Consider the following 23,316-nt stretch of genomic DNA (forward strand, 5'->3'; position numbering starts at 1 on the left):
CAGCCACTTTACAATAGGTGGGGCAAAGGTACAGGACGGCTGGCAAGCTCAGGGTCAGGGCAGGCATAACGGTCAACACCAGGAAAACTAGAAAACAGGAACAATCGAGAGGCCGGAGCAAAGGGAAGAACAATGGTAGGCTTGACGAAACAAAACGAACTGGCAACAGACAAACAGAGAACACAGATATAAATACACAGGGGATAATGGGGAAGATGGGCGACACCTTGGAAGGGGATGGAGACATTCACAAAGACAGGTGAAACAGATCAGGGTGTGACAAATTGACCTGGAACAAAAGGGAAGGGTTAAATTAATACTACTATTGGAACGATGTACGCTGAGTGTCGGGAAGCAAGTTCAGGAAGTGAATACATTTAATAAATAAACTAAATTTAACAAAACAGGAAACGCGAACAGCGCACCGACATGAAACAGATACCGGAACAATAACGCCTGGGGAAGGAACCAAAGGGAGTGACATAAATAGGGCAGGTAATCAAGGACGTGATGGAGTCCAGGTGAGTGTCACTAAGCGCTGGTACGCGTGACAATGGTGACAGGAGTGTGTAATAATCAGCAGTCTGGTGACCTAAAGGCCAGAGAGGGAGTATATGTGACAATTAGGAGCATCACCATGTGTTCTGTATCATTTTCTCTGCCTTTTAGGGGTACAGTATTATAGTATTGAACGTAGCCAGTGGTGTAACACAGAGTGGGCCAGGTTTAAGCAGCTCTTATGTGTTTGTGGGCTTGGCTGGCGGCTGATGATGTCTGATGGACTTTGTCTGAGGAGGTTATATTGTTCCTCAGTGAGGACTGGGATAATTGAGTCCTAATGGGGGCTGTTAGCCTGTTGCTGTAGAAGTCGAGTGGTAAAAGCCGCCAGTCTCTGGGCTCAGCCACAGCAACCGCTAGCTTCCTGTATGGTTGATTAGCCTGTCTGTTTAATGTACCCGGCTGCCCACCGATGTCGATGCGGCTACCCGCCACCGTGCAAATGGAGGTGGTTAGAACATCAGGAGGGACCTGCTGCTGGGCTGTCTAATAACAACCCTATCCAGCAGACAGACAGACGGACGGACGGTAGAGAAGAAACACACGCACGCACACACTCCAGCAGACAGACGGACAGACAGACACACAAAGCACATTCTCGAGAGACAATTCAGTTCGGAGAGAGTAGCATGGCCAATTATATCAGCTTTTATCCAATATAGATCCTCTCCCCACTGGTTGAATAGACAGATAGATCGAGTATGGTTGGAATTATCTGTCCTATTCGAGCCTTCAAGAGAAGTATAGAGTACAGTGTCCTCTGCAATTATTGGGACAGGAAAGCATATTTCCTTCTTTTGGCTCTGTATTTCAAAAGTTTGGATTTGAAATCAAACAATGACTATTGCTGTTTGTTTTTGTTGTGTTTCAGATTATTTTGTGCCCATTTTTCTTGTAAATAAGAATAAAACGTGTAAAACACTTCTACATTAATGTGGATGATACTGTACCACGATTACGGATAATCCTGAGTGAATTGGGAATAATGATGAGTGAGAAAGTTAAAGACGCACAAATATCATATCCCCAGAAATGCTAACCTCCCCTGTTATTGTAATGGTGAGAGGATAGCATGTCTTGGAGGTGTGATATGAAATGCTAACCTCCCCTGTTATTGTAATGGTGAGAGGATAGCATGTCTTGGAGGTGTGATATGAAATGCTAACCTCCCCTGTTATTGTAATGGTGAGAGGATAGCATGTCTTGGGGTTATGATATTTGTCCATCTAACTTAATCTCTATTCATTATTCACTCTTCATTTAGGATTATCCGTAGTCAGGGTAGCATCCACATTCATGTAGAAGTGTTTAGAAACATATTCTATTCTTATTTACAATAAAAGCGACTCCAAAATGACACAATACATTGTTTACCATTCAATTCTATTGGGCACAAAGTAATCTGAAACACAACCCAAAACAAACAGCAAAATACTGGACAATAATCAAGCTTGATGTCGTCATTCATTGCATGCTATGAATGTGGGACCAAATACTAAACGATTTATTACTTTAAAACACATATTTAAGTGAGTTTATCATAATACTTTTGCTCCCCTGAAATAGGGGGACTGTGTACAAAAAAAACGCTGTCGTTTGTAAATGGTTAACCCTTCAAATGAAAGTTGACCTTTAACCTCATAGTCAATGTTTGATTTGAAATCCAAACTTTTGGAGTATAGACACAAAATAAGAAAAAATGCGTCTCTGTCCCAATATTTATGGACTGCACTGTATACGTGGTTTCAGTGACTGGGAGTTTGAAAAGACAAGGCTCCTGTTTCTGTTCAGTTATTTCCAGGTAGTTTCCCATGATGTGTGTTCCTGACTTCCCGAGCCAAGTCTGTCACTTCTCGTTCCTGTCTTTCCTGTCTGTGTGTGTGCATGTGTGCTCACATTTACGTCTGTATGTGTGCGCGCGAGCGGAGTTGCAGAAAGGCACATTCCCATGTGGGCTGGATGTGAGTCTCTCATCCTAACCCACTGTAATTCATCACCAGGGCCCAGTTTTTCAAAAGTAATCTATCTGGATTTCGGCATTCGGATATGATGAATCAAATCAAATGTTCTTTGTAACGTGCTTGGTAAACTACAGGTGTAGACTAACAATGAAATGCTTAGATACAGGCCCTTCCCAACAATGCAGAGAGAAAACAAATAGAGAAAAATAAGAAGGCAAGGCGTAAATAAATCAGCGAGTAACCATAACTTGGCTATATACACGGGGTACCAGTACCGAGTAGATGTGCGGGGGCACGAGGTCATCGAGGTAGATATGTACATATCTAGTAAAGTAGATATGTACACATAGTAAAGTGACTAGGCAACAGGATAGATAATAAACAGTAGCAGCAGTGTATGTGATGAGTCAGAGAAGTTCGTGCAAATAGGGTCAATGCAGATAGTTAAAGAGTTAGTCCGGGTAGCTACTGGTTAACTATTTAGGAGTCTTATGGCTTGGGGGTAGAAGCTGTTCATGGTCCTGTTGGTTCCAGACCTGGTTCACCGGTACCGCTTGCCGTGCGGTAGCAGTCTATGACCTGGGTGGCTGGAGTCTTTGACCATTTTTAGAGCCTTCCTCTGACACCGCCTGGTGCAGAATAAATAGAACGGACAAATCAATTAATTGAAAGGAGAGTCCCATTCTTTTCATCCTATTTCTATGCATTTTATCCTATCCGATAGCCGAAATCCGGATAGATAATTTTTGAAAAGCTGGGCCCAGAGGATTATAGGTCATCTCTGAGAGAACATTCAGCTACTCACACATGACCGCCCGGCCAAACCTATGCAGGCACTGCAAAACCTCCACCCACACTGCTGCATGCCATCCCACAGCCTACATATGGGCGGCAGGTAGACTAGCAGTTAGTGTTGGGCCAGTAACCGACAAAGCGCTAGTTTGAATCTCCGAGCCGACAAGGTGAATAAATCTGTCAATGTGCCCTTGAGCAAGGCACTGTCTCTGGTTAGGTAGTCAGAGAGAGAGAGAGAGAGAGAGGTAAAGAACCAACGGCCACGCCAGGAAAGATTTGATTTGATTTATTAGGAAGGATCCCCAGTAGCCCACGTCGATAGACACAGCTAGACTTACTGGGGTCTGACACATAACCAAAAAGACATTACAGACAAAAGACTGACATGTAGAGTGTGTGTGTATCCATCTGTTACACATACACGTCAGTACATGCACACAATAAGTAGGTCACATGGGGGAGAGGCATTGTGCCGTGAGGTGTTGCTTTATTTGTATTTTGAAACCAGGTTCTGTTCACTTGCGCAATATAAGATGGGAGTTCCATGCACTCATGGCTCTGAATAATACTGTACGTTTCCTTGAATTTGTTCTGGATCTGGGGACTGTGAAAGACCCCTGGTGGCATGTCTGGTGGGGTAAGTGTTTGTCAGAGCTGTGTGTAAGTTGACTATGCAAACCATTTGGAATCTCCAACACATTCATATTTCTTATTAATGTCTCTCCTCAACTCTTAGCCAAGAGAGACTGGCAGCATAGTATTTATATTATCCCTCTGATTACAGTGAAGAACAAGACGTGCCGCTCTGTTCTGGGCCAGCTGCAGCTTAACTAGGTCTTTCTTGGCAGCACTTGACCACATGACTGGACAATAATCAAGATAACATAAAACTAGACCGTGCATAACTTGCTTTATGGAGTGTGGTGTCAAAGAAGCAGAGCATCTCTTTATTACGGACAGACCTCTCCCCATTGAATCTATATGTTTTGACCATGACAGTTTACAATCCAAGGTTTACAACGCCAAGTAATTTACTCTCCTCAACTTGTGCAACAGACACACCATTCAGCTGAGGTCTAAGAACTTAGCGAATTATTTGTACCAAATACAATGCTCTTAGTTTTAGAGATGTTCAGGACCAGTTTATTACTGGCCACCCATTTCAAAACAGACTGCAACTCTTTGTTAAGGGTTTCAGTGACATCATTAGTTGTGGTTGCTGATGCGTATATGGTTGAATCATCAGCATGCATGGACACACATGATTTATTTAATGCCAATGGCAGGTCATTGGTAAACTTAGAAAGGAATAGAGCGCCTAGAGAGCTGCCCTGTGGTACACCACATTTTACGTGTTTGACATTAGAGGAGCTTCCATTAAAGAAAACCATCAGAGTTCTATTAGATAGATGGCTCTGAATCCACAATATGGCAGAGGTTGAAAAGCCATAACATGTACGTTTTCTCAACAACATATTATGGTCAATAATATCTAAGGCTGCACTGAAATCTAACAGTACAGCTCCCACAATCTTCATATTATCAATTTCTTTCAAATCATCAGTCATTTGTGTCAGTGCAGTACATGTTGAGCGCCCTTCTCTATAAGCATGCTGAAAGTCTGTTGTTAATTTGTTTACAGAGAAGTACCATTGTAGTTGGTCTAACACTTATTTTTCCAACAGTTTGCTAAGAGCTGGCAGCAAGCTGATAGGTCTGCTGTTAGAACCAGTCAAGGCCGCTTTACCGCTCTTGGGTAGCGGAATGACTTTGGCTTCCCTCCAGTTCTGAGGACAAAGACTTTCCTCTAGGCTCAGATTAAAGATATGACAGATAGGAGTGGATATAGAGTCAGCTACCATCCTCATTAGCTTTCCATCTAAGTTGCCACTGCCAGGAGGTTTGTCATTATTGATCGATAACAATCATTGTCCCACCTCTCCCACACTAACAAAACTTTACAAAATTCAAACTTGCAATGCTTTTCTTTCATTATTCTTTTTTTTTTAATACATGAGTACGATGGCTCACTGTTCGTTGTTGGCATTTACTGCCCAAGTTTGCCCACTTTGCCGATGAAGTAGTCATTGAAATGATTGGCAACATCAAATGGTTTTGTGATGATTAAGCCATCGATGAAAGATGGAGTTGAATTCGTCTTTCTACCCATAATTCCATTTAAACTACCCCCCCAAAAAAAACCCACCATTCTTTATATCATTGCTCTTGGCATTCATGACACAGTTTCTTCTTCTTTTTGTTGAGTTTAGTCACATCATTTCTGAATTTGCAGCCAGTCAGACGTGCAGACAGACTTATTAGCCTCTACCTTTTGCCCCCATCTCCTTCAACCATGCAGTTGTTCAATTCCTCATCAATCCATGGAGCCTCATCAGTTCTAACAGTCCGTTTCTTAACAGGTGCATGTATATCAATCATTGGAAGGAGCAATTTCATAAATTCATCAAGTGCAGCGTCTGGAAATCCTGGAGTTAGGATGAAACAAATGGAACTAAGCTGATAAACAGACAATGTAATACAGTAATGTTACTGCTGTCTCATGCGTACTTACATGCATAAACACAAACACACTCACTCTGATCATTAGCGTGCGCAGGCAGGCAGGCACGCACACACACACACACACACACACACACACACACACACACACACACACACACACACACACACACACACACACACACACACACACACACACACACACACACACACACACACACACACACACACACACACACACTCTGACCAGTAGCGCGCACACACGCCCAATCACACAGTCCTTCTGTCAGTCATCCTTGCTATACCTTGTGGTCTGCCCTGTACCGAGAACACTACAACTTTTCAACATTGAGCCAGCCAGCTCTGAGGCCTCTTCTCTCCGTCTATCCACTCCACTTCCCCTGCACTCAGAGACGGAACCCCTGTGGTGGCTGTGTGCAGCCCTGTCTGACGACTCACTCTATTATCGCCGCCTCAAAGACTGGTGCGACCCTGAATGCATTCCCCCCTCCAGACAACTTCATAAAGGATCTGCCTGGGCCTTGGTTCCCAGTAGGGACCTCATCAGTGGCACATTGTAGAGCAGAGGAGTTCCTCTCTTCTAGACCGTGGCCTGTGTGAAGTGGTGTGGAGGGAGTATAACAACCCACCACAGGGAGGGAGAGAAAGTGAGTGGGGAGGTTGGAAACACCAACATGCACTAGGGCTCTGTCGAATGTCTAGGTCCCCATTGGAAGTGAACAGTGGATGATGCAATTGAGGGCCAATGCCTGCCAATCAATGGGTTGTCATGGCATCTGTATTTAGAACAAGCTCCATGTGTGAGAGGCTTTGTTGACATGCCCTGATTCTGACCACCTCAGCTACGGTCATCTGAACCCCAATGAATGAAACTTAAATGATTTAAAAAATATATATATATTAATATCTATCAACAAACTTCTTGCAGCAGATCACACCCTCCCCCTTTCTCCGTGTCTGGTTGTCAACAGGCAAGCCTAGTAACGGTCTCACCATGGACCATTTCCCCAGCATCTGTCTCAACTCACACATCTACTCATCTGAAACCGTCGCACGTCCTCTACCTCCTCCTCTACCTCCTCCTCTACCTCCTCTTCACCTCTCCTAGCAGTCATACAGAGACCTTCGTACATGTTCTCTTCTTCTCCTCTCATCCTGCTCTTCCTCCGCTCCGTCACGGCCACTGAACGATTCCCTCTCACTGGGAGGCTCCTCCTAGTCTCTCTCTCTCTGTCAAACAAGGCTCCTATTTAAGCTCATTAAATGTTTCCAAGAGAATAGGAAATCAATGGTGCATACCGGTGTGAGAACTTTTCTCTTAATTTAATTTCCCCCTTTATCTATTTGAACATCTCTCTCATCGCTCTTTCTAATTTCTCTCCCTCCCTCTCGCTTTCTCTCTCTCTCATCCCTCTCCCTCTATCTCTCTCTGCGGCGTGACTCACGGTGGGGGGGGGTAGAAGGAGAGGTGGAGACGGTTGCTTTCAGAAGCGATCTCAAACTCCTGTGTGACAGGCACCATAGAGTGAAGCTGTCCAGCGTCTTGCGGAGGACTTCTGGATTGTTTCGCAGCCTCCACACGATCACAACTGACTTCGAAGTCGCTCTGACCTCATCTGCGATGTTCGGTCTATGTTTTCGGGGACTCTATTGCTGTGAGAATGAGTTTGGATTTAGGCAATGTTTTGAAGGAAAGTGAGGGAGCCAATGCATGGTCATGTTTTTGGAAGAGGTATAGGCTCTTAGTTTCAGAAAATACTCCCACACCCTGCTTGCTTTCTCTGCCTGCTTCTCTCTCTGTCTCTCTCTCTCTCTCTCTCTACCTTACTCAGCCTAGAGAGAGTGTATCTCCCTCTCTATCTTCCTGGCATTTGACCTCTATTGTAAGGGGTTGAGTTTGATGAATTCTCCAGTGCTGTGGATATGTGTGTCTGGCTGGCTGTGGTAGGGGTGTTTCAGACTGGGCCTCGGGGCCAGGCCCACACCTTCCCCTTTAATTGCTCTTTTGGGGCCTGCTCTCTGGCTCCCTCTTTCTCTCTCGCTCTCTCTCTCACACAGACACACACACCCTCTATCTCCCTCCATCTTTCTTTCCCCCCCCCTCTGCCCCTTTTTCTCCCTCCCTCCCTGTTTGGCTCATTATGGCTTATCCCCACCTGCCCAGTCTGTGACTACACACGCACACACACACACACTCTCACTCAGCAGTTTTAGGAACAGGCTGTCGCTTCGCTGTGTGCTATCTGCTATAAAACAGCTTTGCTAATGCTGTTTGGGGTAGGACTGGAAACAATGGAGCCCTGTTTTTTCCCTCCAACATGAGCAAACAGCAAACAAGAGCAGTGCTGTTCAGCCCCAATCCCAACATCAGCCCCATCCGTATACCCCCAGGCCAATGTTCCCCAGCCTCAGCCCCAGCCTCATCCTCAGCCTCAGCCTCAGCGTCAGCCCCAGCCTCTGGGCATAGTGAGGAATAATGGATGTAGTGGGTTGCAGCTGCTCGGCCGAGGCAGGCAGGGCCCTATCAGAGGAGTTATCTAAGGGCCTGAGTGGCCTGTGATGAATGGCTCTGAGCTCTATGTCTCACAGATCAATAAGCCACTAGCACCCGTATGAGCTAGATGGGGGCCGCTCTCGCCTCCCCGCCCCACCCTCCTCGTCCCCTCCCCTGCCTCCACTTCTCCCAGCATCCCCCGTCGCCTTACCCTCTCATAATCTCCACTATGTTTGTGAACTTTCCCTCCATCCGTGGCTCAAATGGACCATTGATCTTTTACCCTTGGCTTGTTTTAAATAAAAGCGGTATCTCTTCTCCATCCAAGCATGCCTGGGCTCTGACGGCAGTGATTGCTACGATCGCGGGCGGCGCACCAACACTACTTTAGACTGATCGAAGTGTAATCTGAGAGGAGAGGAGAGAAACCGCTACCCTTACTCCACCGGGGAGAGGGGAGTGCTCCTGATGTCACTACCAAGTCTGACGCAAGTCGGTCTCGTGTCGATGCACACTACACAACACTCACTACAAACACATACAACCCCCCCACATATACACACACACACACACACACACACACACACACACACACACACACACACACACACACACACACACACACACACACACACACAGACATCCCAACTCTCCCCAGACCACCGAAGTAACACAGTACATTGTGTCGGCTGTACACCGGGTGTGTGCTGTACAGTCTGCGGTGTTGGTCTGCTCCACACCACAGACCTCTGCTGTGCGGACTGAGATGGAGGGATTTAGAATGAAAAGAACAGAGTAGAAATCTCTCTTCCACAGAGAGACCCGAACCAGTCAGACCCGGCAAGCTCTGAACCTCACCTCCCTCTCCCCTGACTCCCCCTGTCTCTTGTCAGTGGGAGGGGGGTCAGAGAGAGCTGTCTCTGTCTGTTCGTTTTTTTTTGCTGATGTTGGCTGGAGGGAACAGCCATGTAAGTCTCTGCTGTCACTTGTAGGGGTGGAAACGGGGGTGCCCCCCCTCCCCCCTGTGGTTGCTCATGCACCCTTCTCAACGGTGGTGGCCCCTCCCACATGACTCCAGCAGAGAGCGGCCAATTTATGCCATAAGGAATATGCCGCCAAGTTGTTGATGGTTAGCCCCCTCCCTCTGTATGACACTTGGGAGAGGAACCACCTCCACTTCGTCAGCCTCGAGATGGAGAGAGAGACTCTGCCCCTTCCCCTGCTGGAAGTCTAACCCCACTGTGGATGGGAGAGACAGGGTGAGGCTAGTGTGTGTGTGTGTGTGTTTTTCCCCTGTGTGAGGGTCTGGTGTGGCCTATGTGTGTTGACAGTGAGCTCTCCCTCCTGGCCGCCCTGCGCTGAGCCAGGGTGCCTTAATGAAGCTGGGGGTCAACGGCAGTGTGCGGCTAATTGGCCAAGTTTGCCCGAGGCTCTGGCTGCCTGTGATTGAAGCGTCCAGCAAGGGCCCACTTTGCTGCTGCGCCCCGGTTCTGCTCCAGCAGAGAATAGCCAAGACACTCACAACACCTCTACTCTTTAGTGAGCTCAGCTCAGAGACTTAGAAGCCCACCCTACACTCTCCCATCTCTCTCTCTCCTCTCTCTCACCTCTCTCTCTTTCTCTTTCTCTCTCTCCTCTCTCTCACCTCTCTCTCTCTTTCTCTCTCTCTTTCTCTTTCTCTCTCCTCTCTCACCTCTCTCTCTCTCTCTTTCTCTTTCTCTTTCTCTCTCTCCTCTCTCTCACCTCTCTTTCTCTCACTCTCTCTCTTTCTTCTCTTCTTCTCCTCTTTACCTCTTACTTTCACAACATTTCTCACTGGCTGTGTCTTACTAGCTTTCCCTTAAATATACACATCTATATTTGCATTTTAATTTCTCTCGCACACTTTCCTTCATGTTCATGCTAACACTTTCCCTTTTGTTCTCTTTCACCCATTATTTTGTCCTCTCCTTCTCCCTCTCATTCCTAAGACTTTCTCACACTCTCGCTCACTCTCTTGCTCTGACCACCCATCACTCTCTCTCTCTTCCCCCTCACTTGCCACAGTGCGATTTGGGCAATTTCCATGTTCCCGTTGGACAGTGTCCAGGAAAAAGCAGCTTCATTTCTCCCACGACCGTCTGACAGCTAGCTGCTGGGCTGAGTTCTACCCCCATACTGTACTGTGTTGGGAGGGAGGGAGGGGAGAGGGGAGAGGGGAGGGGGATACAGAGAAGATAGGGGGGGGGTGCCATAATTAGCTGAGCCTCCTCTCTCTCCTCATTAAGGCAGTTCTGGCTTCCATTGTTTGGCTATCAACCAGAGGCTTAGAGCTGAGAATGCAGTCTCAGGGGAAAGAATAGAAAATGGGCCACAACACGCGGTACCCTATAGCAGGAATAGATGGCCTGTGTTAGGCTGTGGTACCTGTTGGATGCCCAAACCCACTGGCTGACAATGTGAAGCTAGCTTAGCCCACACTACACAACAATGAGCGACCATTCTCCAATAGGACACTATAGGAACTGTGAAAAGGACAGTGTGATAAAATACATTGTTGTCTGGCAAAGGAACAACGGTCCATTCAGGCGATCTGTCAATACTTGGCCAGTACTAAGAAAAGTTGTATCAGGTCTGTCTAAACTTTCATCTCCTCGAGCCAGTAAAATTGCTGTTAAACTCCTCCCTTTTATGGATGGCTTTTTAACAGTTCATCTTGAAAAGATTACATGCCCATTATCCTTTGCTAGTAATGTTTTGTGCAATACGCTAAGAATATTATCTCTTGTCATGTAAACCTGACAGGGCATAATCACCACAGCTCCCATAATTAATGTTGCTGAAAGACAGATAAATGGGCTAAATTGAAATGTTATCACAGCTGTGTTTGATTGGAGCCCACTACCCGTCACCACCACTGTAAACTTTTCTGAGGTCCACTGTGAAATCTTCTAAGCCACGAAACCACAAACACTCTGCGTCTCAGTCTAGCTGGGAGTCGGGACTGAATGGGGTCCATCTGTGCTGGGCTTAGGGACCAGACGGCATCCCTTCCTCAATACATTGACTCCTCCATAATCTGCTGTTTATTTAGGTGAGATTAGTGTTGAGTATTTTTCCGGTATTTTACAAATGTTCCATCCCGAGAATAAGTCAACTTTCTCCCTCGTAACCCGGCATTTACGGCCAAAACCAGAAGTGTCATTCAAAAGTATTATAAAGCATATAAATGGGCCTATATCTGAATTTGATGAGAGATTTGATTGAAAATTCAAGCCTGATGCTACCTGAGCCTGATGAGCCACACATTAAACACATTTTATGAGCCCTACATTAAGGACATTTAATGAGCCCTAAATTAAATACATTTTGTGAGTCCTACGTTAAAGACATTTAGTGAGCCTAAGCCCAAAAAAGTCCAAATGATTGTGCCGTTATCCATAACATACATGATATAGGTTGCGCACGACAGAAAAACATAGAAGCCCATAGATGTAAATAGCTTTATGCTCTCTTGGGTAAATACATGAAACTAGCTCCAACAGGCAAATCTTTTTTTAATGTGAACTGTATTACTGTACTGTATTGTATTATAGTGTATTATATGGACTGGAAATATGCATCGTTCAAACCATGATAATGAGAACATGCGATTCAGGTGCAGCACATGCTGCCTACAAAGTTACAAGTATCGGCTAGCGAATTAGATTTGACTTTTGAAATATAATAAGGCCTATTTGTAGAAATAGTTGGCTGATGCATATGTATACACCTTTCATAATATTTCCCCTCATGCTATTAGCCTTCCTCCTCTTTCTCTCTCTATTGTTGCTTCATTCCTTCCTTCGCTTTCAACAGTTAAATGAAATATGTTTTGTTGTCCTTATCTCTGCCATTCGAATAACAGCCCTGAATAATACAGGACTAGAATTAGATGCAGAAGGCGTCCACGTCTCTTCACCAAGATTGAATGGTTGTGGGTCTGAATAAATAACTGCTATAGCCTAGCACCATGCCGTGTTCACTCTTCTTTCAAACTACCAGTGAGTTCTATTGGCTGCTGTATTTAACGTTCAGCGAACAAGAGCTTGCGTCCCTCTTCTAATAGTCTATTGGTATGAGAAATGCTCAAAATAATGATGTCCAGAAAACTATTCTAGTCTAGCATTTCCTGCATGGGACTCCAAGATCGAAGGAGTGTTTTTTTTAAGGAGAGTGGCCAGCGGAGCACAGGTGCGTGCGTATTGCCCAAGAGACAGAGGCTATAAGTTAGAAGCTTAGTAACCCATCATTAATTAGCTGAAGAAAAGACTAATACTGCATTGAATCTATTACCTGAAAGAGGTAGGCTAGGACATCTACAGTGCATTCGGAAAGTATTCAGACCCCTTCACTTTTTCCATATTTTGTTACGTTACAACCTGGATAATTAAAAAAATCCCCTCATCAATCTACACGCAATACCCCATAGTGACAAATCAAAAACTGAAATATCACGTTTACATAAGTATTCAGATCCTTTACTCAGTACTTTGTTGAAGCACCTTTGGCAGCGATTACAGCCTCAAGTCTTCTTGTTTATGACGCTACAAGCTTAACACACCTGTATTTGCGGAGTTTCTCCCAATCTTCTCTGCATATCCCGTAAAGCTCTGTCAGGTTGGATGGGGAGCGTCGCTGCATAGCTATTTTCAGGTCTCTCCAGAGACGTTTGATCGGGTTCAAGTCCGGGCTCTGGCTGGGTCACTCAAGGACATTCAGAGACTTGTCCCGAAGCCACTCCTGCATTGTCGTGTCTGTGTGCTTAGGATTGGTGTCCTGTTGAAAGCTGAACCTTCACCCCAGTCTAATGTCCTGAGGTTCTCTGGAGCAGGTTTTCATCAAGGATCTCTGTACTTAGCTCCATTCATCTTTTCCTCGATCCTGACGAGTCTCCCAGTCCCTGCCGCTGAAAAACATCCCCACAGCATGATAATGCCACAACCACGCTTCACCCTAGGGATAGGTTTCCTCCAGATGTGATGCTTGGCAATCAGGCCAATTCTTGTTTCTCATGGTCTGAGTGTCCTTTAGGTGCCTTTGGCAAACTCTAAGCGGGCTGTCATGTGCCTTTTACTGAGGAGTGGCTTCCATCTGGACACTGTACCATAAAGGTCTGATTGGTGGAGTGCTGCAGAGATGGTTGTCCTTCTGGAAGGTTCTCCCGTCTCCACAGAGGAACTCTGGAACACTGTCAGAGTGACCATCGGGTTCTTGGTCACGTCCCGGCCCTGATGTCTGCAGGTGTCAACACCTGACAAAATATTGTTCAGCTGAAATGTCAGTCCCATACCCCAGGTGGTTCTGCGGGCTGCGTTGTAATATTGGGGGTGAAACTGGGCGGGAGGCGAGTGCTGCTCCCACTCTGGGTGCTTAGGCTACATTTGAGACCAAAAAAAACCCATACCACATAAAACATGACCGTTTCTGTTCTGTTGCTCTCTCATGTTCCGATTTCCTGCAGCTTGCTCCCCGTATGATCATGTAAATAGCATGCTAATGACGTGGTCTGGGGTATCCACGTGTTAGGAAGTGTCAATCATCTTCCCCCTGGGCTTTGCCTTGGCTGCGCCCGAGAGCAAGAAGTGCTTGGGGATGAATAAATTAGAGTGCTCAGGAGCGAACAAAAGATCTCCAATTTTTCGTCTCTTTTGTTGTTGGGCCTGGTGAATCTGAGGCGTGGTACCCCCTTGAGATGGAGCATAACCTCACCCTTATCTGGTGTGTCCACAACACATGGATAGCTTTTTGTATCAATTAGCATGACATTATGACATGTTTTTACACATTTTCAGTGACTTGTGACTTTGCGTTACAGGTTGTCACTCTAATTTCCTCGTGAAAATGACTCATTTTTGACCAACACTCAAAATGTGTTAATTTTGAGAATACAGGCAAAGTAGACATTCTTTTAAGGTTCACATGTACTTTAAAATTCTATTTAACTCTTTACACTCGTGGGAATTGCCCTATATGGATTGGGCTAAATGGAAATGTTTCTCACAGAAGAAATATGAAAAAGCATACAATTCAGACAACAGTTCACCTGACACAATACTGAATCCATACATTACACTGTTGCTTTTATGTGCATTTTACATTTACTGTACTTTTCACTGCATTCATTAATTCTGAAATCAAACAAATGCTCTGGATACATTCATTAACATTATGAGAATATTCCTGGAAAATGTGAGGTAGTTGCAACATAAATAAAAAAATTGACAAGGGGCCACACCTCTCCAAAGTGTGAACAGTTCCTAAGTCATTTCAATGCACTTTTATGACTTAAAGAAGAGTCTTCAACTAGAAATTGCTATTTTGAACTGTCCTAGCTGTGCCGTTGAGGAACTACAGCAAACACACTTGTAGTTGTTCTGTTTGGAACACAACCCTGCAGCCCCACCATCACGCAATTACTGTTGATGTTTACGCAAACCAAAAACAGCCCATTATAAATCTCAATTTAGGCCAAGTGGGAATCATTTGAAAACTTGTTATATTGCCATCTTGACTAGCTACGTTAAGTATGATATTACGGTGTTAGGCTTTCACAGGGCAATTCAGAGAAACTGAGTGTTGGTGCATATAGAAAGGAGTGGTGTACACTCAGGTGGTTGTTTTCTTCGCAGTAGACAACCATAGGCTCATTCTGTTCAGGACAACCCCGGGTATGATGCCATGTCATCCTGTAACTGTACATCAAACACTGATCATAAATGTTGACACTGTATATGACATGGGTTTTATGATATGGAAATGTGAAGTTGTCTTGACTGTCCATGAGAATCCAAATAGGTCAGATCAGGTTTGCAATGAATAACTTCAATCAGACCACCTCAAACCCGTAGAGGGGGAAGGAAGGAACTAGTGGGGATTAACAACTCACGTCCTGTAAATCAAGGGAGAAGATCCAGGCGTGCACTCTCAAGATTCACCAAAGGAATGTGCTTTGTCTCAACAGACTTTCCCCCGCTGAATCTCTAACACGTTCAAAATACTAGAACAATATTTTGTGGAGAGGCTTTCTATATGACACTGTCATTTTGTTTGTTATTTTGTGATGTCATTCAAAAATGTTTTAAAGGAAAATACTGTAACTTGGGAAGTATACCCACAACATATATGAAGTTTCCATACTACGCATAGTGCATGTAATATGACAAATTATGAGTGTTTTTGTTACGAGATGGATGTGATTTGAGAAGTTATAAGAGATAATTGTTTTCCATAACTTTGCACAGTGAGTAATCACCGCCCCGGAGTGAGGTCGGGGAGTGTGCCAGCCTGCTGGAACCACCCATTTCAAGCAAAAGGTAGAAAAGATGGGTGAAGAAGTTAACACATGGAACCAGAAAAAGCGAGAAGTGGCAGCTGTGCGTTTAAAATGGTTCAAACTTTGAATCTCAACATGAGGAAGAGACTGTAAACTCACCTCCCGTATAATCACTGGTACAGCTAATTAGCTGTCGTAAGTCAGGTATCTTCGAAAGCAAATTTAAGTAAGACCATCCTGTTACTCTGCTCAAACAATCGTATTATGTTACTCTCATCACCCCATTGGGGAACCGTCAATACGACTGACTAACCCTATCTTCAAAGAAGAATCTTCAAGAGTGAATGGAAGGAAAATCAACTCTGTAGTTCTGTTCAGGACCTCACGACAAGTCACCGGATACCGGACAACTACGAAGAAGGGCACTGCGTTCATCCACCTCTGGCCTGCTCGCCTCCCTACCACTGAGGAAGTACAGTTCCCGCTCAGCCCAGTCAAAACTGTTCGCTGCTCTGGCCCCCCAATGGTGGAACAAACTCCCTCACGACGCCAGGACAGCGGAGTCAATCACCACCTTCCGGAGACACCTGAAACCCCACCTCTTTAAGGAATACCTAGGATAGGATAAAGTAATCCTTCTCACCCCCCTTAAAAGATTTAGATGCACTATTGTAAAGTGGCTGTTCCACTGGATGGCATAAGGTGAATGCACCAATTTGTAAGTCGCTCTGGATAAGAGCGTCTGCTAAATGACTTAAATGTAATGTAAATGTAAGGACAACAGGAGAAGAGTTGTTGGAAACATTTTGGTCAATCAGAGCCTTACAAGCATGCTGCGAAAGGGCACAACCCCCTTTCCAAAGCTACCCTGTTCATTTCACGTAAATACATTCATGATTTCTTTCTCAAAGTGTGGCTGTTTGTGTGCAAAGTATATGGTTACTGTAGGTGAAAATAGTTTCTGAATGTGGCAATGTTAAGTGTCTCTGTCCCTCTCTCTCTCTCTCCATCTCTTTAACAAGCATCCATGTTGTTGTCATTCCTCTAGGGACCTGTTTTCAGCATATTATGTCTCCAGTCAATAACCAGTGCAGAATGTGTATGTTTATCCTATCTTCCCATTTAATTAGTTAGTAAATAAATAATAAAACCAAGTTTGTGTAGTACTGAATCGTAAGTAAGGCTCGGGTTTTTGCAGATGCAAGGAGGTTACGACTTCAGAGGTTATGATTAAGAGGTTATGATTAAAAGGTTACTGTTTATAGACGTGATAGGTAAAGACCTTTTAGAGTTTAATTCAGGAGACGGTAACTCTTTAACCAGAAGGGGGTTATGGTTCCCATTTGGGAACGAACCCTCCCCCGTTCAGCTGGAACGTGGCGCAATGGAACGCAAAAATATTCTTAGAAATATTTAACCTCCACACATTAACAAGTCCAACAGCTCAAATGAAAGATAAACACCTTGTTCATCTACCCAGCAAGTCAGATTTCTAAAATGTTTTACGGCGAAAACATAGCACATATTTATGTCAAACCACCACCAAAGACACAGCTAATTTGAATAGCCAAATTGAACAAAATATGCAATCAACAAACGCAGGATTAAAAGAAAAATAATGCACTAACCTTTTGAAAATCTTCATCAGATGACAGTAATAGAACATGTTACACAGTACATTTATGTTTTTTTCAATAATATACTATATATCCATAAATCTCTGTTTACAATGACGCATTGTTCAAAAAATGCTACTCAAATGTCCGGAGAAATGACGATAGCTCCGGCAGATAACGTCAGATAACAAGCAATACACATCATAAACTTTGACTAAATATACATGTTCTACATATATATAGAAAGATACACTTCTTCTTAATGCAATCGCTGTGTTACATTTATTTTTAACGTTACAGAATTCGTTCACTAGGCTATAATATGAGACGGCGCTCAGAAATTAGCATTATGTCTCCTCTATCTTGGAGTCCACAGAAACCCAAATTTACCACATAAATATTCCCTTACCTTTGATGTTCTTCCATCAGAAGACCTGGAAGGAATTATACTTACCAAAAACAGCGTTTAGTTTTGAAGTCTGTGTCTTTAGGTTATCAAACGCGACAAATTTCGGTTGAAATGCAGCCAAAATAAACTGGTCAAACTAAGTTCAGAATCAAGCTTTAGCATGTTATAAACGTGCAAAACAATCCTTAGCACGAACAGAAACACAGACATCGTTTGGTCAATCCTGGAAGAAAGAGAGCACTGGAGCCTCCGCGCGCATGAAAGTACTTGTTTTTTCGCGTGACCGGAAGGTTTCAGCCCGCCAAAAGTCTTGTGGGCGCGCGATTCTCACAATGAGAAGCCCCATTGAAAGCAGACATCGCGCTGAAGACATACAAACTGTTCCCAGGTCTGTAGCTGCTTGGGAAGGCTGGGGGCGATGACGTCAAAGTTGGGCCAACTTTTCTGATGACAAGAGAGAGTTTGGGCTGCCCTGGCTGCCCTGAGAGTTCTGCTTTACATACAGGCATAATTTGAACGGTTTTAGAAGCTTTAGAGTGTTTTCTATTCAATAATAATTATTATATGCATATATTAGCAATTTTGGACAGATTTTTTTTCTGTTTACTATGGGCACGCAATTCCTCCAAAGGGGGCAGTAGTCAGCCCTATCCGTAACAGGTTTTAAACAAACACTCTCGTGGTGCCCTAGATCCTAATGAGTTAATTGTTACATGATGAATTGAATCGGGTAACAATTAAACATAGTTAGTTAATTAAGATAAATATTAGTCTTCAGATTAATGTTAAAGTCAAGTCACCACAAACTGCACATTTGGACACATTTGGTTGCTTGTATAACATCAAAGTGCTGTTTATTAGAATCAATCAAAATTCATTGTGTCCTTTTCAGTTACAGCATTTCCCTCAATCAGACATAAAAACAAAATGACCCAGTTAGCGTGAGGGATGGGAGCAAGTTCAGAACGGCTGTCAGTCAAAACCCATAAAATGCTGTGAAGCGCAGAGCCTGAGGTCTGACATCATTAATAGCATGTTACTTACTGTACATCTACTGTGTTCCAATTTAGGTGCTTATTCGTGCCCAAATCTGCCATTTTCAGCCCGTATACGGGTATGAGTGCAAAGGACTACAAACATAGATAAGCTCCTTATTTTACATTTTCCGGGCACTATATATTGAAAGAGAAATTACATTTAAAACAATTTCCCCCAAAAAACTCATTGCGTTTGTTTAGAATGTTGCCCCAGGTGATTCACTCCCTCTTACACTTTTGAAGTTGAGTCAGGTTAATCGCCAGGAAAAGAAACACTTAAACATCAAAAGTCCTCTTTATGATATTCAGAATGACTCAGAATATAAGTAGGCATCCTCAAAGATGAGTGTGAATAATTCATTTATAATAATTCACAGTGATCATCACGATTTAAATGACCGTGATCTATGAAATTGCAGCGAACGTCCCCAAATAACAAGTAGTCTCCATGCATCCTTGGGGCCCGACATTTTATGTCATCTTTCTTAAAGGCCCAGCGCAGTCAAAATTCTGTTTTTTTTCCCCCCTGTGTTTTGTATCATATTGTACAGCAGCTGATGAAACAAGCTCTGTAAAAGTGTGATTATTTTTATCAGTGTTACTTCCTGATAGTTACTCGTTGAAAAGACAATCTACACAGGAACTTCTGATGAACAGGTTTGCATGGTTTGAGTTTCGGGTTTTTCATGGTGACTTTACCATGCGGTAAATTGATTAATAGAGAGAGAGACGTTATGAGCTGAACATAAGAGTATGCCAATGGAAGGGAGGACAGTAGTAGTTGCCCCAACTGTGGTTTGTGACTATTATGATTTCCCATTGAAGCCAATTCACTTGCAGTCATTCTGTTACCAAATTGCTAACAGAATGACAAACAATCTGTAACAGAATGACTGGAAGGGAATTGTTTCAACATGTTTTAATCGTTTAATAAATCCTAAACCAAATTGTTATCAGTAAAAACACTAAGTAATTGGTAGGTCTACCTTTTACTTGTTACATCTGTGAACTTTCATTATCCTCCCTTCTACTGAGGGAGAGAAATTAAACTGAACAAAAAATATAAACCCAACATGCAACAATTTAATAGATTTCACTAAGTTATAATTTATATAAGGAAATCAGTCAATATAAATAAATACATTTGGCCCTAATCTATCTGGTGTGATCACCATTTGCCTCATGCAGCGTGACACATCTCCATCGCATAGAGTTGATCAGGCTGTTGATTGTAGCCTGTGGAATGTTGTCCCATTCCTCTTCGCTGTGCGAAGTTGCTGGATATTGGCGGGAACTAGAACACGCTGTCGTACACACTGATTCAGAGCATCCCAAACATGCTCAATGGGTGACATGTCTGGTGAGTATGCAGGCCATGGAAGAACCTGGAAATGTTCAGCTTTCAGGAATTGTTTACAGATCCTTGCAACATGGGGCCGTGCATTATCATGCTGAAACATGAGGTGATGGCAACAGATGAATGGTAAGACAATAGGCCTCAGGATTTCATCATGTTGTCTCTGCGTATTCAAATTGCCTTCGATAAAATACAATTGTGTTCGTTGTCCAAAGGTTATGCTTGCCCATTCCATAACCCCATCACCACAATGGGGCACTCTGTTCACAACATTGACATCACCAAACCCCTCGCCCAAACGACTCCATACACGCTGTCTGCCATCTGCCCAGTACGGATTCAACCATGAATAGCAGACTTCTCCAGCGTGCCAGTGGCCATCAAAGGTGGGCATTTTCCCACTAAAGTCTGTTACAACGCCGAACTGCAGTCAGGTCAAGACCCTGGTGAGGACGATGAGCATGCAGATGAGTTTCCCTGAGACGGTTTCTGACAGTGTGTGCAGAAATGATTTAGTTGTGCAAACCCACAGTTTCATCAGCTTTCCGGGTGGCTGGTCTCAGATGATCCCACAGGTGAAGAAGACGGATGTAAAGGTCCTGGGCTGGTGTGGTTACACGTGGTCTGCGGTTGTGAGGCCTGTTGGTCGTACTGCCAAATTCTCTAAAATGACGTTGGAGGCGGCTTATGGTAGAGAAATGTACATTAAATTCTCTCGCAACAGCACTGGTGGACATTCCTGCAGTCAACATGCCAAATGCTCACTCCCTCAATTGAGACATCTGTGGCATTGTGTTGTGTGACAAAACATTTTAGAGTGGCCTTTTATTGTCTACCACACAAAGTGAACCTGTGTAATGATAAGGCTGTTTAATCAGCTCCTAGATATTCCACACATGTCAGATGGATTGATTATCTTGGTAAAGGAGAAATCCTCACTAGCATCTATATAACCAAATTTGTTTTATTTATCTTTTCAGCTCATGAAACATGGTACCAACACTTTACAAGTTGCATTTATATCTTAAAGATACGTGGTATCTGGTAACAGATTGACAAGAGACACTAGGCAATATTTCTGAAACTTACAGAAGGCAAATCATTTCAGAAAATGAAATAAAAGTGTTGATATTAGTTGCCAGGGGTGTTTAATTCAACATTAGTGTTTTTCAATGTATTTCTGATACCTTTAACACGTTTTCCACTAGATGTTTCTAAGACTCCTTTTCCATCTGTTTGACCAGAAATCATAGTCTTTTCATATTCCTAAGTTTCAGAATGGAAAATGGTTGAAAAATGTATAAATACCTTGATAAAAAAATTATCAAAAAACTCTCAGCTTTCACTTGACACCAACTTTGATGAACTCCTATGAACTTCACATGTTGGTGTTCATGGGACTTTTTACATGGAAATACCCATCATCATTAATGTAAGGTGTTTCATATCACGCGGAGGCATAACAGCCTTGGAATGTGTGACATCAGTGAAAATATTGCTGCTCTTCCCCTCAAGGTCTAGCTGAACGATGATTACCGTTAATCCAATAGAGGGTATACCGATACCCACAGCTCATATCTTCATCAGAGGGCCTACTTTTAGATTTTTCTCATACAACACTGTGGATGGTAAGTCCTTGGGTTTCTAAAATAATAAAATAACACATCGTTCCACCTTACCCATCCTCCTCCCATCCTTCCCCCTCCTTCCCTTCCCCAACTTCAACATGGTACACCAGCCCTCCAGTATCCCATCACCCCCTGTGAGTATCCAAGCTGTCGAGGCTGACTGGGCTCCGTCTCTCTTGCCAGTGCACGGTTGGAACAGATCCGGCCTCCGGGCCACAACCACTCCTCTACTCGAGCCCCTCGCAACTGTCATCTAAATGCTAAGCGCTTTGGAGCGCCGCGACGGTGGATCTTTTGTACACACTTTATCGCTTAGCACAGATAGTCTTCTTACAACATGTTTTAATGCTTAGTGAGCATGGAGCGTGCGGTGGTGTGTTGTGTTTCTTTGTGTTTCAGTGGCTGTCATCCAGATCTGGCAACACTGATTGGAGATGAACTGGGCTCATGTTTAAAGACCTCCACTGAGAGGCACAATCTGAGTATGCATAACTAGAACAAATAGTGTCCTGGTTCAGTTTTTGCTACATGAGGACAATGGGGATTCCCCCCTAGAATCTGGTTGCTGGAGTTCTGGCGGGTTAGAAGAAGTGATCCGTTAGAAAGGGATCTTACAAATACGAATCTACACTAGCAACTCAGCTCTGTTGAAGGATCTGCATGTCTCTGTAGGATCTGTAGGAGTATGTTGCCTCGTAAGGAGATGCCAACGCGGTGACATATTTTCTCAGGGCAACAAAGTGTTGTATTGGTTATCTTTCAAATGATTGTGGACTTGCACCTCCAGAGAAGACACTCGCTCATTGCTGCGTCGCTGCCGACTGAGCTAATCGGCCATCTGCACCCTCTGGGGCTGAGAAATTTGGACGTCAGAGTTTATGAGAACATAAGCTAAACAGCCAGCCAGGCCTATGCATTAAGATGAGTGTTGGGCGTGAGGCGAGCGATAGACTCCAGACAAGACGTAACATTTTCGTGTCAAATCCAGAGACAAACAAATCTCAGGGTGATCTGCCAAGTTTCGGCAGGATTCACTGGAGCATGAATGGTAGAATGTTCTCCCTCCCCTGCTCTCTCCTCTCTCTTCTCTTCTCACCCTCCTCTCTCAAGCACTAGCAGCCACTGACTGGATGCCGCTTGGCAGCCGTGGGTGATAGGAAACATCTGCAGTAACTGAGTTAGTGTTCACTCGCCAGATAAAGAAAAGGGAGGGATTGTTTTCGGAGGAACTTTGGTATTGGCAGTAGAAGAGTCGTTTACACTAGAACAGATCTCAACCAGCCATGTATGTTTAGATATGAACATTCTGCAGATACTGTATTTTCTCTCAGTATGACACAATGTAGAAATTGCCTGAAACGCTGTCTTTTTATGTCTTTCAGCACTTATTTACTGTGGCCACCCTGAAGAGGCCTGAATGAAAAGGAGAGCGGACGGCGAGGGGATATGATTGTGCACTTCCTGCTCGGCAACTACAGGAAGTAATTGAGCTCTACAGGAAGTAAGGACAAACCCCTACAGTTATCCCTGTTATTTTTCTATTGTTTACTGTGCTACTCTGCACAAGTCTAGCTGGTAACACATTGAGCAGCAGCATTCAAGGACTGAATCTACTACAGATCCCCT

General features: G+C 44.0%; 1 protein-coding gene across 1 annotated transcript in view; it reads left to right on the plus strand.

The window, feature by feature from the left end:
- plxnb2b (plexin b2b) overlaps positions 1–23,316 on the plus strand; it is a 200,667-nt gene that overhangs the window by 42,345 nt on the left and 135,006 nt on the right. The window contains exon 2 of the mRNA XM_052465629.1: positions 23,073–23,191. The gene's annotated coding sequence lies outside the window, so the exon portion shown is untranslated. The remainder of the gene's footprint in view (positions 1–23,072; positions 23,192–23,316) is intronic.

Source organism: Oncorhynchus keta, chromosome 17 (genome assembly GCF_023373465.1).
Source record: "Oncorhynchus keta strain PuntledgeMale-10-30-2019 chromosome 17, Oket_V2, whole genome shotgun sequence".
NCBI lineage: Eukaryota > Metazoa > Chordata > Actinopteri > Salmoniformes > Salmonidae > Oncorhynchus > Oncorhynchus keta.